Genomic DNA, 16,178 nt, shown 5'->3' with positions numbered 1-16,178 from the left:
GTGCTAAGAATAATTTAAATCGCATAATACTAGAATCTCTAATGGAAGTAAAAGCTGAAAAAAGCGTTCTGTGGGACTAAACCAGGAACGAAGCGAAGAAAATAAAAAAGATTTCGGTCCACCGTGGCTCCCAACGTGACAACGTATTGAACGACGAAAGAGAGTTCCAGGCCGCGTATTTTTATTCAAATTCGTACTTCCGAGAATACGATTTACAGCTCGATAGAAAATCGCTTTAACGCTGCTACTACTTTGAATATTTCTCATATTCGTTCGCATTACCCTGTATTCTGCGTCATTTTCCTCGCGAGTTCACATAAATCTGTAATTCGTTCATTTTGCTAAATTCGACTGGCATTTTGAGAATCTCGTTGACCATGCGTAGAACGATACCATCGGAAAGGAACGTGCGTTTACATTTCGAGATTGCACGAAACCGATAAGCCGCGGTCGTATTTAGTGGAAGACGCGCGACGCATTTCGCGTAGCAACGGACAACAACTTGCGCTGTAAACGCGTCGCTCCATATACTCGTCACTGATATATACTCGTTTCCAAACGACGATCCGCCAAATGAAACAAAAGTTGGGTAACGTTTGGGAAGCCTACGTTCCGCGACAGGCTTAAGACGAGACGAGACGACGGGCGATTTCTTGATTTCTTTTTAGAAGGCGAATCGAATCGGAAAATGTTTGACCGAAGACACGCGTTTGAACGTACGTCGTGGTTTGCTTTTCAGCAATCTGATAATTTATTTTCTAATAAAGCATATACTATTATGTACGTAGGTGAGAGGAGGAGGAGGAAAAGTAGAAAGGAAGGGGGGAGCGAGAAAATAATCTTCGTCCAGACGGGCTGCGACGAGGACGAGAAACGAAATGAAAAATTGGTAAAGCGTCGAAGCTTGAGCCACGTTGATCAACTCGAAAATAGAAAGTAAAAAAAATAGAACAGCGATAACGTCGTTATCGCGAGTATTACGTTTGCGAATTTAGCTTCCAACTTATGCTACCATGTTCGATCAACGAACCTCGATGAACGAAATACGGATGAGTCGGCCGTTTCTTCCTTTTTTTTTTTTTTTTCTTTTTCATTAAAATTATGCGTAAATCGCGTATCAGACAACCGGGCAATAAAATAACAAAACCTGGAAGAAGAGCGTTGTTGATCTTGGCTCTCGAGGGACTACTCGTTTGCAGCTTGTCCGAAAGAAAAGACGTTTGGGAAATGAGGAAACTGGACGATCGATCGTTTCCATGCGGCAGCTGCCGCTCTCCTGAAACGAAACAACGTCCGCCAGGAGAAGCTACGCGGATCCCTGTTCCTCGCCGTTTCCGACACGCGGGGGGCCTCTGCCGCGGCTTTGCAAGGTCGATCGTTGAATCCATAGTCGGACGTCGGTTATCGTTCGCACATGCCCGGCAAAATCAACAACTAACTAGGCTCCTCTCTTTTCTAATCTGACGGAGGAATAATTGCGTAGCGGAGATAACCGCGTTAGAAATTATTGTTATTCGTAATTAAGCATCGTAGTTCATCGTCCAAGGCTACTTAAATTGTTATATTTCAGATAGAGTGGTAGTTATCCAGCAATATAGCGAAATATTGCCGAATCATTCCGACTGTCGTTTTAAGTAGAGTTAAAAATATCTGGTTACACGACCCTGAACATAACGTGTACGATCGCCGTGTTAAATGTACGCGTGTTTTTCCCGGGTTCTTACGGCGTATTATTATTTCTCGTTTTTAGTTTTTATTTGTATTTAATTGGCAGGTGAACGACGGTGTATTAAGCAACTAGCTTTTAGTTTCGCCTTATCCGTTTCATTTCGTAGAAGGAAGAACTTCTCCAGAACAGGCAGATCGCAGTTACAGCTCGCTTTTCGAACGAAAGAATATTTGAATTTGCCGCGTTCCACGTAGCTGACGAATGTAATCGAAAATTACAAATTGTCATCTACAGCGATTGAAATATTATATTTGCGTAAAAATTAATTTATCGCACGACCGATAAATAGTAAGCAGCAGATAAAATTATATCTCTAGCACTCGTGCAAATAAGAAATAATTTCTTTCATCTTTTACCCGACGATGAAATAACGAGTGAAATAATGAAATAATTATTCGAATGGGAGATTCGTTCGATACAATGGCGAAACGTTATCGCCGCATATGTTGCGTTTGCACGTACCTAAAGCTGATATCGCGTTCTAATACTTTCGTTTTGGCGATGAACGCGATTTAAAAAAAAAAAAAAAAAAAAAAAAACAAAAAATTAGATCGTCCGTGGCTGAAATACCAACGACACTTTAAGGCGCGTTTCGATGAAAAAGAACGAGCGGAATGCTCGTTCTTCCGCCGCTTTAGTAAAATTTAAAATTGCGTTTAGACCAAACGAGCAACAACGTATAGCGAGAGCGAAAGCGTCTGCTCGTGTTCGTGTTCAGCGTAAACCAGCGATTTTTATCTCTTTATATCTCGCGATACACGTAAATTCATTACTAAAATTTTATTTGACGCGCCAAAAGAAAAAATCCATTTGCTACGAGGCAGGATATTCACTCCGGACGGCCATAATTACCTTTCTTTCATTGCCAGTTGTTTCTTTCGTTGATCGTAAGATTTTTGAGATTCGCGAAGGAAAGTGAACGGATATTAAATTACGCAGATAAGCTGCTTGTAATTCTTTTAGAATTACGCCACCCAAGAGTGTAACTTTTGGTTTTTATTCTCCACTTATTTACTTATCTGTTTTTGTTTATTGTTTTTATTTGTTTACTTATTTTCTTACTCGTATATCTAAGGAAAATGTACCGCGTAACATGGAATTCCTTTCGCGAGAAAGTAATAAATCCATAAATATAAAAATATCCTACTATTACGTATCTTCCCGAGACCAGTCATTTTGACTGATTTTTCGGTAGAAATCGTTTCGCTTTAACTGTCGGTAGTTTTAGCGTTAATGGCACGATTATCGTAGCTTTTCTGTTTGGAACAATAAGCGCGCGATCGTGAGTACAGTGCGAGAATTCGATATACGTATTTAGTTTAGATATTACTAACTGAAGAAGGACGTCATCTTGAGAAATGTGAAGTGAAGCAGAGTAGAGAGAATAAATAAACGGAGACGATAGTAGAATCGTAGGTCCGGTGCGCATCCGACATCTTGACTAAATTAAATAAATCGGAAAGATCTAAAAACAGCCAGATACTTGAAAATTATAAAACGCGAGTTTAGAAACTCGGTTTATTAACATTTTGCCGATATTTCCGACATCGATACGTATATCCTGTGTCGCTATAATACACGCCTCTTAAGCGCAACGAGTATAGTAAAATACTAGCGAAGCACGCGAGCGATACTTTCGAACGAAATTTGACTCGCAGAATTCGAAATGAGAATACACCACACCTAATTAGTACGTTGCCGAGTTGTATAATAATCGTAAATTAAAATGTATAATATCGTGAAAGCTAACCGGAACGAAAAGGCTAGATCGTGTTGCGCACAGGCTCGTACTTAAATCTTGACCCGAAAATTAAATCGATACACGTTGGTTTAATAAGGGAAAGCGAATCGAGAGCGAGTAGCGTAAGTATCGTTCGGCTGTGTATCTATCGCTGTTAAGAGGGAAATTGATTAATCATGTACAACGTTTAACGACGATTAACGAGTTTGAGCAAGTTGCGCCGCGTCGAGTAAGTGAAATTTCATACGCTTAATTATGAAACGTCTATGAACCGTCCGCGGCTCGTACTAAACTTTAGCCGGTAGATCTCATTCGCAGGTACGCGAGACACGTTGCTATGTTTCTCATCGGGAGATTGTTGGCCCGAGATATATTCTTCGAAGACACGGAGCTTCGTAAAACGCACGCTTGCAGATATTCCTGTGGCGGCACTCGACGATGGAACTTTCCGACGGTTTCGCCACACAAGCATCGTAATGTCGTCAAAGCCGACACGCCAAATGTTCCATCGATGTGCTTACAGTTCTTCCGCCGAATATTCGCAAGAACGCGTACGCGGCAACGATGGCCGACGTCTAAGGAACGCGTTATTAACGCGCGTCGAATTGTCGACGTATCTCCAATAGCAGCGGAGCTACGTCGAACCGAATGTATTGCACCAAATATGCAAAACTGTAATTACATTGGATTTGACAGGGACCGGTGTTGATACAAGGTAAGCCGGTTGATGTGCGTTGTACGCGGCAGCAAACGAGCAGTATACGCGCACATGCACAATGAGCGTATAGCGGGGATGATATATGGAGGAGCAACGAGAGAAAAGAATCTGTCCAACGATTTTCTTTTTATATCTGGAAGTAGTTTACAATGAATTCTCGTTGAGAATTATAAGTAAATTATTCTGGCGTGCTGCTACAACGTGAATAATAAATGACTATCGTTTGGTTCTAGTTGAATCTAATATTGTCCGAGGATTCGTTCGCTTTTGAACAGCAAAGTGCGAAGGGTCAAGTGTAACAGCGAAGCAAACATAGTCGAAAAGCGAGGATCGTTGATCGTTGATCGTCGGTCGTTGACTGTTGATCGTTAAATAAATTATATCGTTGAACGCAGAGAGTATTTCTTGGGTACCTTACATCTAACACCTCGTTCTAGTTACGAGGGATACTTGGTGAAATTGCATTCGTATCGTTCGCTCGCTTTAAAACCTTCCTCCTTCGTTTCTGCACGTTTCTGTAAGTTTCTTTTAATCGATTTCAACTGGTCAGATTGGCGGCTATCCGAACGAAGGGATATTCCCCGATAAAACCGATTCGCATAATTCGCTTTAATAACACGTTCGGTACGGCGCGTCGTCGCTCCGTACCTTGCGATCGTATCCACGTCCGAATCGGTAAAATTTCACTTTTCGGCCGTTCGAAACTAAGCGAAATCGAATTCGTTCCGAGCAGTCGGGGTTAATTAACGAACGCTTAACGGTCGACAGTTTCCTCTGTAACGTATCCTCTGGCTTGTAAAACGACAGGATATTCAGCTAAACTGCGACGACGATAAATAAACGGAAATGAAAACGAAATTCTTTGTATGGGGTGGTCTGGAAAGTTTCTTTCGTTTTAGAAGCGAAAAACATTTTTGTATTATACATTATTACACGTACTAATACGTAATGCAAAATGAATCATACGATGTAAATTGTAAAATAGAAAGAATAATGGATCGAAGGAATATACAAGAAAAAATGTTGCGCGTCTATTGTTTCCTCGTGAAACGAAAGAAACTTTTCGGGCAACCTAGTACGTTCCCGCTGTGAAGGAGGAGCCTTTCGTTTTTGTACGATGAAAGTGTGATAGTTCCACAGCGGAGACTTTCTCGAATCTTCGAGGTTTTAATTAATCGACGTCCGTTTCCGAATTTTCCACCTTTACGTCTACGCGTTGTGGTACACGTAGGTCGATCTAAAACACAGGATCGTATCGTTTATATGATTAACAATCCAAAATACAAAATGTAATGACAAAATCCGCAATCGCTTAGTTGCCAACGCAATGGAAGAGCCGAGTTGGCCGTGGAAATTTTTCCACCCGATGGCCCCTTCGTTCCTCGTACGCATCTTATTGCGACGCGAAGAAAGAAGCGCGTTCATCGAAATGCGACCTTCGTTCGTGAAAAAGTTGGTGTTCAGCGAAACTATTCGTGAGTCATCGTGACGTTGAACGGGTCGACGAAGAGAGAAAGGGTTTCGCATCTCTGTCGATGCAAAGCGGAAGAAACGCAACCAGATTCGCTTTGAAGAATCGAATCGCGAGAACAGAGTCTTTTAAAAATCTAAATCGAGGAGCGATCGAGCATTTCGTCGGATCATAGAAATCGTAAATATATGCTTGTACGTAATTTTGTACAATTTTTAGATCGAGTGGCAAGATTCCTAGCTTTCAAGATATACTTTCCATGGATACGTATGTGCGCGTATATATCTGTACATCGTCCTCTTACGTCAACGTGCGATTTTCTAAATGTCAATCTTTAAATCTTATAAACTCTATAAACTCCAAACAAGTTTAGGGTTATCGCCGTAATTGAATCGTTACAAATGGATTATAATCGCTCTGCTGTCTTAACGTAGAATCAGAAGGACGAAAAGATGTTCGTACCGATCGCTAATCGCAAACTGAACGTTTACAGATCAGCGTAAGAAGGACGACGATGTAGTTCCCAGCGAGGAAACTTCTTTACCAACGAAAACATGAACGAACGAACGAACGAATAAATAAGAAAAAGATGGTGGATTCTCGATTTTTAGGATAAAGAATGGTTCGGCAGAAACGTCGGATAGCGGAGGAGGATCGTCTCGAAACACGGACGTTGAAATCTAACGACAAGGATGGATCTTGGCGAAGAATCGAATCGGAATGGAACATGCTTGGAAAGAAGGAGAACGAGGAACCGGAGGGCGCAGCGACGAACGGTGCTGCTGTTCGATTCTCCGCTCACGAGTGACTTATTTTTAATCGAATCGCCGCTATGCCTTCGGAAAGAGAAAACGTGCTCCGTGGAAAATTAAATTCTATTGCTTCCTGTTGACTGACGAAGCACGAGGCGAGAGTTCGAATGCCATCGACCGAAATAGATCATCATTAAAACAGAAGCCAGTGCAGGTTTTCTCGTTCCTGTTGGTCGACCGCCACCCACGGCGACTCCCAACCAAAACTAACCGTCTTCTAGGTTTACGAACTGGTTTCAACCCAGCCACTCTCTCTCTCTCTCTCTCTTCTTTCTCCCTTCCTATCGTCTTTTTACGTTCTATTTTTTCCTCTCCGCCCCCTTTTTCTATCCTCCCCTTTTCCTTTTCTCCCTTCGTTTCTCTTTGTGCTTCCTGTATTCTTCCTCTCTGCTCTCGACAGCACCGACAAAGTGCACACGTGACGCGCGAGAATTAAATCGAACGCGTTTACGAGAGCTCGTAAAATCCGAACCACGGCAAACCGAGCGACGAACGGGGTTTGTTCTGCTCCACGAACGAGAGGGAGAGGCGCCGTTTCTCGAGAAACACATCGGCAAGTTCAGATTTCTCGTCCTCGGTTCGCCAGCTTCGATACTCCTACGAGAAGATGATCGAACGTAGATGGACGGTGCGCGAGCCGAGGGTCGCCAACACTTGGTACCGATGGAAATCTTTCGGCAACTTTCGTCCGCAGATTTCCGACGTTTACTTACGATGCTTTACGGTCGGCGTATTTTTCTGCTCGCATTGCCAATTACACGAAGCATTAAATATTTACGGTTCGAGAAGGAATTTTTTCAACGTCCGATCGTAAACTAGCAAATTAGTTCGCTTACCTTCGATAGCTCTATTCGAGACGAAAACTTCTCGATATTTTTTCTGCAAGATACCGTAACGTTTATCGAGAAACGTCGGATAACCAGAAGTTGAACAACGTAGGGCGCTACTTTATCGAAGAACGATCAACCGTGTAATCGATGATTCCGATCCGATTTCCTAAAAACGACAAGGTGTCGCGCGACCAATTACGATATCGATCGAACGTGTACGTTACTGGAAACGAGTCGCTTTTGGATAACAGATACTCCGTCTTGTATCCGGGCATCCGGTCGGTCGCTGTTTCGTCCCGTTTTTACTCATAATTGGTAGTAGGTAATAGTCGCTAGAAGGTAACCGTAGCTGGATAAAGCGTAAGACGCCGAGGCTGGTATTACATCTTGGATTTCCGTGTCCAGTTACAAGTTGCGCGCGTTTATCGCGATCGCAGGCAAACCGGCCGCTCTCGAATGAGAATTAACCGCGATACGTTCAACGTGCGCTCGATTAATACGTTTCCAGTAATACGCAAGTCGTCGAACGATTGTTTTATACAGCGATAATTACACGCTTAACTATTACCTCCTTCCTTATCGGTTGGCTATCGATAAATAACGAAGGGACGTGATTTATTTCAAAACGCGACGACGCGATGATGTCGGTATTACAAATTGCCTCACAGTGTTAAGGTAAATATCGATCTTCCAGAGGCAGTCCGTTTACGAGCGGATAGTTACGATCAGTTTACGTGTGGCGTGGTATTTTTACTTGGAAAATTGTTTAATCGAAATTCCGGGAATCAATCGTCGCTGTTGAAAGATCGTTTGGTACCAACTTTGACCGTAAATCGACGAAACACGACGTTACGGTCCGAGTACCAGGAAACGAAACGAAGCATCGAACACGTAGCTTAGGACTTTCAAGTTACGCTTACGTCTGTGTAAATTCTATAAAATATAGGATCGATGTTGTAACGTTACTGAGAGTTATTAATCGATTACAGTTTCTCTAAGAAGCCGCTTTTGAAGGCTCTGGCGCGCGTGAATCCGATGCAACGATAAAAATCGTTAAATTATATTCCATCGCTATTATCGAACAAACGTATCGGCGGTCGCGGAGATCGTTCGCCATCGATCAGGATCGAAGCGTTACGAGAGAGAAAGAGAGAGAGAAAGAGAGAGATCACGTATCTCGCATTATTCTCGTTAAATTAGTCCTTAAAATAGATTCAATACCACTTCGCAACGTATAATAGGCCGGATCTTTATGGAGACTAACGACGGACGATGTATGGTGACTTATCAAAGATAATCTGAACACGCGCACATCGCTGCGATAGAAGCCACAAAAGGGGGCAAAATTGCTACGCCGCAACAAAGAGATGATCTCTTATCAAAAAATGATTCTGCCTCGTTGTGCAACTCGTATCGTTGCTCTCGATATCAAACCCATTCCCATGAACGATTCTCTATTACGTTCAACGATCACCGTTGCTTTTATTAAACGAACGTTCGCTACGATCTTCAACCTAGTAATTCCCATTGATTTTAATTATCAAATCGTAAAATCGATTATACAAGTAAACCAACGTTCTTTCTATTTCTTGATTTTATTATCACTATTACTTAATTGTTACTTAATTTTACGGATCTTTAACGATCCCACCCGTCCACCGATTACCAGAACCAACGACGATATCCTTGGATCGGTCGTTGGTACAGGGACGGACACGATAAGCATAATTAAAGTGTCAAACATGGACGGAGTCGTTACTTTTACGTAACAAGACATCTCGATGTAGAAATTTTTCGTTTCCTTCGCGTTAGCGCGTTAACGCATCTTATCTCTCTTGCTTATCGCTGATGATTTTCCAATGTGTAACGAATTACGATTCTTGCAATTCTCGCGAGCCGCTCCAACAACCGATAACATTTTGAAAACGTTCGACATTCATAGAACGGAAGAAATTTTATTAACACGGCTGGACGAGCGAAAAGTGGAAAGCGATGGCAGGACGAATAGGAAGAGAGAATGGAAGAAATTCTCGCAAATATCGATTTCTAGACAGGTTTGCTGGCGTCAGTCTGCGACTTGGCTGTGTCGCGCGTAAAAGAGATCGTTTAGGAAGGGCCTTTACCTTTTCCTTCGAAGATCGTTCTAACGCCTCTGATGTCAACGAGCGTTCGAGCCGAAGAAACAGAGGAGCAGGAGCAGGAGGAGGAGGAGGAGGAAGGGGAGCAGCAGCGGGAAAAGAGGAAGAGGAAGAAGAAGAAATCGTTGCCCCTTTTTTTCCCTACCGTTTGCTTGCTATCTTTTACGTTATGTAATCGCGAACACTGTCTCCTCCTCCGTGTCCTCGGTCACACCACCTACGAGTCGCGCCTCTCAAAAGGTAGAAATCCAGCGCGCGCGCATACGAAACGACATCCAGCCATCGACTCAACGATTCTTCTTCTACTTCTTCTTGTTGCCAGTGCAACAACACCGCTGGTACACCGCCGCTCGAAAGTATAGGAGCGTGTAATATAACGTTCGTCTTTCGCGTCACGCAAGGGAAAAATTATAAATATGAAAATTATTTCAATAACGAAACTTACGCAGCGCGTTGAGTTACGCGTTTCCGCTTCTCTCTGTTATTTTATCGTAAACTTGTCAATTCGTTCGTATCACGCGCGCTCTACGACCTAAAATACCAAATAAAGCAAATAAACTTATTGGAGACGCATCCAAATTCCAAAGAATCAATTACGTCGGTAAATTTGCTCAGATCGGTCAATTTCTGATATACCGAAGTCTACTTGGAACGAGAAAAAAAAAAAGACCGACCAATTAAAAGTTATATATCGACGACCATGGCCTCTCGATTTGAACCTCGATTTGGTTGACCAAAAATAAGCTTTCTTTTTCATCCTCTCGTATCCACAAGCTCGTATCCACGGATGGCCGTTGTATCAAGTAAAAATCTTAGCGGCAATGAAAATTAAAAAGAGAGGTTTCGAGCGATGATGTCATAACACCGAAGGAACCGGCCTTGAGTGGCCAATTTATTCACTATATAGAATAATAGCCGGATCTGTAAATCTATCAAATTCTCCTCGCAGCGTATCTACGAAAGTTATCCGAGAAGAAAAAGCATGGAAAAGCGTTTAGCTGGGCTGGAGTTTGCAACGAACAGAGGTGCGAGTTTACCCCTATCGTATTAATCCTAATATTTTAACGTCAGCCTCGGAGAGGAGCCGAACGCGTACGATCGATATCCTTTCGAAACGAATCGACTTACGTACGCGTTGTCCATTGAATAAGCGTCGCACACTTGGTTCATTCCGACTATAGCACGTATCGGCAATGTTCGGTGGAAAATAGCGAAAATCGATCGACCTGTTCCTAATTCCTGAAAAATTCGAAACTGATTTGCCTTAACCGAGCGATTCGAAAATAACAGAATCGCTTTGTCTTCGCGTTTCGTCCGTTTTAATTTAAACGTATTGTTCCCCGTGACTCTATACGTACCCTAATAACTTCCCTTTTTCATACGTAATCAACTGCAATTACCACTTACTATTTTGGAATAGCGCGCCGCTAATACGCGGGGCCGTGGCGACCAGGATGTTACGCGTATCGTATAAACGCGTACTTCGTGTTACAAGGTTTGCGGCGTTTGCGCGAATAAACCATTGTCATTGTTCCATCGGAATACTCCGAGGTGGGTGATAGAGCGCTACTCTGCTGGTGTAGAGGCCGAGATAGGTTCTGCCGCTGGCGTAGATGTCGCTGCCGAGTTACTGCCGCTTTTCCTTTAATTTAGATGTCGTGGAAAGAAAAATCGGACTCCGGGATTTGAACCCCGGGTCCCCAACGTTCGTAAGCTTAAGGTGCTAACCACTGCGCTGCCGTCGTCCGACAACGATCGCTGTCGAATGCCGCCACAACTCCATACAACTACACAGCAATAGCGATTACCATACGCATGTATATTCGACGTTTCGTTGAAATACGTTAAAAAATCTCGAGTACACATAGGCAACTGGGACGTGAGCGTAAGCGCGAAATTAGCGGAGGATCGAGTCAAGATCGCAATAATTTTGCAGGACGAGTCGAACATCGAAATGTATGGAAATAATAATCTGATCGAACGTCTTTCTGAAAGTAGGATACGTAGGTAGAGTGCGTTTAGGAGATGCTATGAATTGCGTGGGACGAACAAGGAGCAATTGACACGTGTAACGATCACGAATAGTCAAATAAATGTAATAAATATTCTCCCAAAACGAGAGGTACCAATCGGTGCGTCGCGACGCGCGGATCCTCTCCGTTTCGGTTCTCCTGTCGTCCAAGGATTATTCGTTTGCAGGACAGAATGCTGTCCGACACCGTGAAACGACGTACAAATCGTCCTATCCTGGGCAAAAGAAAGCTATGTCAGTGGCGCCGTGTTATATCCAAAAATGAATTCAAGAGGGGAAAATCATAAAATTCCATTCCCCATGGATTACGTGTATAAAAGGATGAAAAAAAAAAAAAGAAAGAAAAAAGAACGAACGAAACGATTAATTTTTGGCTGGCGTTATTGGATCGTAATAAACGAGACTATCGTAATACTTGGAGTGCGATCGCTTAATTTTAAAATACTCCGTTACAATTTGCATTTCGTATTTTACGCGATAAAGCGATTATTCATCTGTCGATATACAAAATACAAACTGACAGCGACTACTCGTATTTATAATAAATACATATGCAGTAACTTTAGTAGCCGCGATTAGACAGGTATACTAGATAAATCTCGTGAATTCGTTCTCTTCCAATTAGATAGCCGTTTAGATAACCGCTAAAACGATCCTAACGATAGCGATAGCATCGATCGAGAAACACGCAGCATGGCATATTCGTTCGTAATTAAACGTTCTTTTCGATACTCTGCCATACGTCAATTATAATGTGTCAGCTGAAAGGAAAAAAGAAGAAAGAAAGATAAACGAGATGGAAATATTCTTTTTTATATCGACCAAGGTACGTGTCGAAAGCGAAAAAAGGATTTCTTTCTTCTTTTTTCTTTCTCCGGTGCTAATAATTAAATTGAACGCGAGAAGCGAAGTAAAGTTAGAAAGAGAAGGAAAAGTTCGATTCGAGCAGTGTCATGCTTACGACGCAAAAACGAAAAAGAAAGAAAGAAAGAAAGAAAAAAGCAAGAAGAAAAGAAGAAAGAAAACAATAGCATCCTCGTATTTCGATAAGTGCAGCAGAAAATATGTATCAGCAACAGGTGAACGTTAAACCGCCAAGAAATCGCATTTTTTCTGTTCCGATGACTCATCCTCGATACTTTAAATTTCGAAACGAAATGGCCAGCGTTGAATCGCTTTCTCGAAACTCCATTGTTACCAGCATAGTAAGGTCGAAATTAATCCGGATGAACGAACGTTTTAGATGCAGGCTGACTTCTCGCGATAACCGGAATTTCGATTAGTTTCGAAATATTAATTCAACGTATTAATTCCAAGAACGAACAGCATTTTAAACAATTTCTATTTTAATTATACGACAAATCCTCTTATAACGTTTTGTACCCACCATGTATAATTAAAGAGATAAGGATTTTTATTTTAAGTTACTTGCGGTTTATTGTACCAGCTATTTGCGCATTTAAATCAACGCGCAAAGGAATAATTTTCCAAGTAAGAACGTATATGGAAATTGTTTCTAGTTTATCGCATATCGATCGTGTCGAAATTCGTCGCGTATTCTGTCGGTGGAAAGAAAGCACGTAGAAACGAGAGTTTGACGCAACGTTGGTGGAAAAATGATACGAGAGAGTCTGTAAACGGAATGGTGGCCATCGATGGGATTCCAATGGAGAATGGAGAAGGAGAGGAAAAGTGGAAAGAAAGAAAAAAAAAAAAATACGAGAGTACCTCCAGCGAACCGGCAAAGGCGAAGAAAAGTTTCCTCGATGTATCGAGATGAAGCAACGAACCCACCACTGATATTTCTTGCGTCGAAAGATATATATTTCCACGAATAATCGATCCAAGCTCGAAAACCAATGTTCCGATGAAACTCGCGGTTGCGTTTCTTCAGTTTCACGCGCGAAACAATTTTATATCGTACAATATCGTTCGATGTTCGAAATAAAAACGATCGTCTGATAATAAATTTCATCCTTTAAATACGACGAAAACGTTTACGTACGTAGTAATATCGTAATAACAAGCTTGCATCGTATAGTTGAAAGTAAATACGTAGCTTTCGTCGAATATTAAATTTACCAATTTACGATAATTACACGGGACGATAATTTTACGTTTACACGAACTGTTTCATTCGACGGGAAACGTAACTTCTCGCCCGCTTCTTATTAAACAAATGAAATTCTCCTAACGAACAAAGGGTCGAATTTCGTGTTTAAAAATTTCTACGTTTAAAACGAAGAGGGAATTCAAATACGTGGCTATCTGCTGTCCCTGCGAGTCGTTGTTCGTCGGAAACATTTTTCACGTGACTTTTGTCCCAGGCGTGTGACAAATTAACGATAATATCGTTCCTCTTCGTGCGGAATACGTCACTTTTCTTACAAAATTAATAGCAAGGTGCGAAACTTTTTAGATTAACGATTGGTCGACGATAGTATTACCAGCGATGATGAAACACGTACATACGTTGAAACGATATGGCCAATTCGAGTCTAAGCGTGCAAGAAACCGCGAAAGAAGATTAAAAGGAAGGAACAATGCTTGGGATCGATGTACAGGGACGAGCGGCGTTTATTAGCGAATTATGCGCTCCACTGTCCTTATCTCGTTCTACGTTCGCTCTCTCTAATTGTCACGACGCACTTTAAGTATCGATAGAACAAATTAAAGCGTTTTCTCCTTGTTATCGGATCTGCGAATTATCACGCGCCTCCGGAAAATTAAAAAATCGCGTGACATCGTAAGAAGTGCTGCGTATAATCTACAAAAGTATATAAAATATGCAAAGCAGGGCTCTGTCCCTTTAATCGTGTCTATAAAAATACGAATAAAAATCCGGTCTGCTTTGTTACATATCAAAACGTTCTTATTTCTTTCTTTTTTACGTGCTCGTAATTTCGGATAATCGTTACTTCAAAGAATAAGAAAAATTGGCTAAAAACGACGCGAGCCCCGCGATGTCGGTTACTTTTACCGTGCAAAAGGTTCTCATGGAACGACTCTCACATTGTAAAACTATTACAGCTCTGGAGCCATACTGCCTTTTTAATCTCGTGGTTATTTCGCAGGCAACTTCCAAACCACTCGGTTGCGCAAGACGAATTCCCCGATCTTGAAATAATAAATCTAAAGAAAGCTACTCGTGGCAGACGTTCTAACGTTACGGATACCTCTGCGGATAAATATCGCGGTCGAACGGCCAACCCACGACGAAGGTAAAACTTCCAGTAGTAGAGTCTTTGCATTCTCGCGATAATTTAAACAACGACGATAAGATCCTTGAAAATATAGAACGCCTTGACTTCGATGCGAACCATTAGCGAAACCGATTTTCCCGAATAATACCGACCCGCAGGAACCGAGTAATATTTGAAACGATATTGATTACGCTGCACGCTATTTAATCAGCCACGATCGAACATCGTAGAACAAGAAGCAGAAACACGGTATACCCAATTTGTACCAAGCTGAATTTGTTCGAAACTCAAAACGTTTCGTTTAAATCGTCTGGGATCGGTTTCGGATCGTTGTACGTTGGTGAGGTTGTGCGCAAACAACCTCGGTTGAGCTTCGATACTCCAGAAGCTCGTACTCGGGTTGTTTTCGCGCGTCGTCCTTCCACGTTTCCTCGGAAAAAGACGGACGTCTAGAGAGCGGCACACGATCGTCGCGGAGACGAGTGTGTCGCGTCGCGTTACGACAGTTAGCAGGACAGAACTATAATGGAATCGTCTATAGTTTCTGCGCATACACATCTTCCCACCTCCGCCACCTCCGAAGGCAGCTCCGACTGGTAATACGTACGGCCATAATGCGCCTACGCGGAGTACAGTCCTGCGGCAAAACGCGGACTCGCCGATGGAAAATGTTTTCCACATAGTTTCCTCGGTGAAACTGGGTCGTGCATATAGACGTATATGGTCTCGCGTACACGCGTCTAACCGGCTACATTCACGATATTCCTGGCTATTTATTTATCGCGGCCATATCTGCCCTTGCGAACTTCACGGGCAAATGCCGGTGGTGGCACCTGTGCGACAACGTGGACAAATAAAAGATGCATGCTGCCGGTGGTCATTTTCTTGGTCGACGTTGTTCATCCTACTTATAAATTGTGCTTATTGCCGCCGCCTAACTTTAGGCAAATTGCTCCCCTCGCGCGAATGCTCGCGACCGAGTATTATACTCCCCTATCGTATATACGTACGCATACAGTTGCCGCAAAAAGTAGTTGCACTTTATCACGAGCTTTTCAACGAGGCGTTCTTTTTTTTTTACTTTTCCTTTTTTTTCTTCTCTTTTTTCCTCGCTTTTCTTGCCTGCGTATATGTATTCAAGTTCGTATCTTCGCGAGGATGACGAAAGAAACGGAACTTAGATACAATGTACCATATATCTTGGATATTTTACAGCGGCAACCTGGGATTTCTCAAGAAAGCGTAAAAGCGCCGCCTATTTATCGGTTCCGTCTCATTCACAGGAAATCAAATTTTCGTAAACGTAGAAAAATGCTATTAAGAGATACGAGGTGTTATCGAGATAATGTTAAATGTACGCTGTAATAAAAAATACAACGGTGTGTGGCAATAGTTTCCATAATCTCTGTACGCGTACGTTGGCGAACAAAACTCGCGCGATCGACGTTATAAGCGCGCGTTTCCAAGCGACTACGAGCCGACCGTAGAAATTGTTCCGATCGAA

This window comes from Bombus pyrosoma, linkage group LG3 (assembly GCF_014825855.1).
Source record: "Bombus pyrosoma isolate SC7728 linkage group LG3, ASM1482585v1, whole genome shotgun sequence".
NCBI lineage: Eukaryota > Metazoa > Arthropoda > Insecta > Hymenoptera > Apidae > Bombus > Bombus pyrosoma.
The sequence above is the reverse complement of the archived record's forward strand: the minus strand, read 5'-3'. Positions refer to the sequence as shown.